Here is a 3,439-nt window from a genome sequence, read left to right as displayed (position 1 = left end):
TCTGACTTAAAAGTTCAGGGACTTTCCTTAACACCATATTCCTGAAAAGATTTCATAATTCAATTTTTGTATAGACCCAACAATATTTTAGATGCTGTGAGGAAGATGACCATTTAAGACTGTCAGTGAATGAATTTGCAAAATGAATAACCACTCACTAAAAACTGATAAAAACTGAATGTTTTGTTACAAAGTAGCTGAAGTCAAGAGGTATTTCTAATTTCCTTTGATCCTAAATACATATTACTTTGTACCATCTGCTCTGGGATGGATGCATGCTCAAGCTAAATCCCATGCTGTTCCTTAGCTCCCACCAAAGCTCTCTGAGAGGTCTCTATTTGTGAGTCTGACTCCCTGTTCTTATACTACCTAGGTTAACTTTTCTCTGTTAGTTGTTGTAAAAAACGTACATACTAATACCAACATACTTTAGGCTTAACAAAAAACACGTTTAAAGAGTATGCCACGTTAATTGTACTTCAGGATTGTGGAATCTAAATTCTGGATGATTCCTTTCTGCCCACTCCTTCATCTTAATCTGTCCATCTTCTGGAAATTAGAAAGAAAAATACATCTTATTCACCCAACTGGTCAACTCCCGACACTGAATTTGTTGATTTGTAGTTTAGCAGTTACTACAACATTGACACTGCCTTCCAGAAGAGTTGAGCCTCTCATGCATTGGCCATCCTTGGCACGTATCAATTAGGTTCATCTGCAAGAAAGAGTACCTTAAATTATAAGAAATTTTCTTGTTTCTTAAAAAAGATTCCCTAGGTGGACAGTTCTACGTAACTCAAAAATGTCATTAAAGATCCAGTTCCTTTTCACACTTCAGCAAGAGCATCCTGAGCCTGGTGGCTTTTTACCCTCATGCTGTCAGCTCAGGGTCACCAGATGGCTAGGCTACCACAGCTCTAGGCATTAGGTCTTCATACTACATTCAAAGATGAGAAAAAGGAAGCAAAGGAAAAACACCTTTCCTATTCATCAGGAAGGAAGTATTTTCCAGATTTTTTCCTATGCCCATCATGGGAACTGGATCACATGGCCATCTCAAACAGCAAGGCAGGCTGAAAAGTGAGTATCTGGCAAAGGGGTTTACGATTCTCATGACTGGCATAAGTATAAATAAATCTATATTTATTCAGTCTTTTTACTCCCACCTTTGCAGTGCTTTTTAAACTCTTTTTCTCTTATTGTGGTCAAGGCTAAAGAAGGAGGAAATGACTGTTGGATGGGCAGCTAACAGTGCCTGTTCCTCATGTGATAATGGCTCCTCATGTGACCCTCTGCAGTCTGATAAGTAAGAAAGACAATAAAGTTAAAAATATGCTATGATTAAGGCTGGTCAAGAAGTGGGTTGGGTTTATGTTTGGCTCCTGCTTTCACCTCGCCACAGTAAGAATAAAAAAGATAACAAAGACACCCACATTGTAAGACTACAAAAGCTGATTAAAATTTTCCATAGGGCGAATTCATTACAAATGCCATTAAGAGACTCATGTGAACCTAAAATGAAGCTGAAGTTATGGTTCTGAGTCAGGCAGAGAACAGTTCATCTTTGATAGTATCTTCGCCAGAGACAGCTCTCCTCATCTCTTATGACTACTAATTGGCCCAGTTCCCTGGTTAAAGGGCCTACTTACTAAGGCAAAAGTCAGGACGTGTGACATGATACGGGTGGCCAAAAAAATTTTTAATGCCATTTGTGTGTGTGTGTGTGTGTGTGTGTGTGTGTGTGTGTACGTTCCTCAGCAATGTATCTGGCATCGCAGCAAGTCTGTGTGGCCGCTACACATCAAAGAAAATCATCTGCTCTAAAAACCAGTCCCTGGGTCTCTGAGTCTCTCTTGTCCTCTTTCTATGACATCCTCTTATGAATTGGAGTGGAAAGCCAGGAAACCGCCAAGGTCATAATACAACAGTGTTTACCTCAGAAAACAACCACATGGGACATAATTTGGACTTTTGCCCACCCAACCTCTCTCTGCCTTACTTCTCTTGGTATGGCTGGAGCCTAGAGCCCAGTGTGGGGAATTACAAAAGATACTGTCATTGGGAAAATGACTGCTAACTAATGATAAATTTAAAATTAGGATACAGAAATGTAGCTACCAAATGACCTCAGGTAGACCCAAATATATATGAACTATATAGTTATATAAAATTAGTAAAATTTTATAGAATTAGTAACCTTAATAATAGTTATCTCTAGGTGGTGATATTTGGGTGAATTTTCCTCATCCTTTTCTGTATGTATAATTTCCCAACCACAAATATTGTTCTCACAGTTAGGTAAACATCATTGTTTTTCTTCTCTCTCTTTTTTAATCAGCGTCGCAGAAGAAGACGTTATAACAGCTGGTGCTGTCGCCATCTTGAGAAGGAGCAAACCTTTCAAAGAGCTGTTTTCTTTACCTCAAGAAGTGCATTTCTCACTGGTGAAGGGAGAATAGTCGATAGATCAAGACCAGAAGTTTTATGATGATTTCTCAGGGAAGAGACTGCCCAGGGTGCTTTGGGGGCCTGTTCCGTCTGTCTCCCTGCTGCTCCTGGCTCTCTGCAGAATTTAGCAGATTAATCACTGTGCTCCATCCCAGACTCTGTTATTTTTAGCTTTGTTGACTTCTCCACGGTAGGCAATAGGCAAACAACCGTGCACTGGCCTAAGTACCCTGCAGGTGGGCAAGGGAGCCCTGGCAGAGGGCAGCAGCCCTGCTGCGGGAAGAGGACCGCTCTCCCCCAGGGGAAGCATGGCTTGGTATCTCAGCTAGGAATATTGAGAGAAGACGGAACCAGGCTAAAGGCTCCGGGGACTCGAGGCTGGCTCCACCTAGAATGCTGTGGGGTTTCAACGGCTTTCTGTAAAGAACTGTGCCATCTGTGAAGGAATGGATGCATCATGGCCCTCACCTGGCCTGTGAACTCTTGATGTCATGGCAGCTGGGCCGCCCCTCACTCGGGTACCCTAACTCTGAGTCTGGTGTGACTGCTTTTCCCTTTGGTCACCCTGGCCCATCACCGTGGTCACTGCCCAGCATCCCGTTTACCTCACTCGTTGCCACTTTTACCCTGTCTACTTCTTTCCTTCAACCTTTCCTCTGGGGAATTGCTTTAGAGCCTCAGCCTTTTTCCGCATGTCTCACCTTGTGCTCTTTTAATTAAAAAAATTTTTTAGGCCACCTTTAAGGTGGAATTGGCAAATAGGAATTGCATATATTTACATTGTACAATGTGATTCTTTAAAAGATATACAATGTGTGACTTCATATATGTGTAAGTTTTCCAGGGATGAGAACACTTAGGATCTACTCTTAGCAAATTTCAGGAATACAATGCAGTATTATTTACTGCAGTCACTATACTAGACATTAGATCCCCAGAAGTTATTCTTCTTATAACTGAGTTTGCACTCTTTGACCAATGTTTCCTGATA

General features: G+C 41.4%; 1 long non-coding RNA gene across 1 annotated transcript; it reads left to right on the top strand.

Annotated features, from left to right (window-relative positions):
* The first annotated feature begins 1,999 nt into the window (after window positions 1–1,999).
* LOC140639430 (uncharacterized) lies at window positions 2,000–3,222 on the top strand. The gene is made up of 2 exons (XR_012036153.1): window positions 2,000–2,131; window positions 2,339–3,222. It is a non-coding gene; the product is annotated as an uncharacterized lncRNA (long non-coding RNA).
* Window positions 3,223–3,439: the final 217 nt, after the last annotated feature.

Source organism: Canis lupus, chromosome 9 (assembly GCF_048164855.1).
Source record: "Canis lupus baileyi chromosome 9, mCanLup2.hap1, whole genome shotgun sequence".
In the NCBI taxonomy this organism is placed as follows: domain Eukaryota; kingdom Metazoa; phylum Chordata; class Mammalia; order Carnivora; family Canidae; genus Canis; species Canis lupus.
Note: the sequence above shows the minus strand (reverse complement) of the source record. Positions and strands in the feature narration are given on the sequence as shown.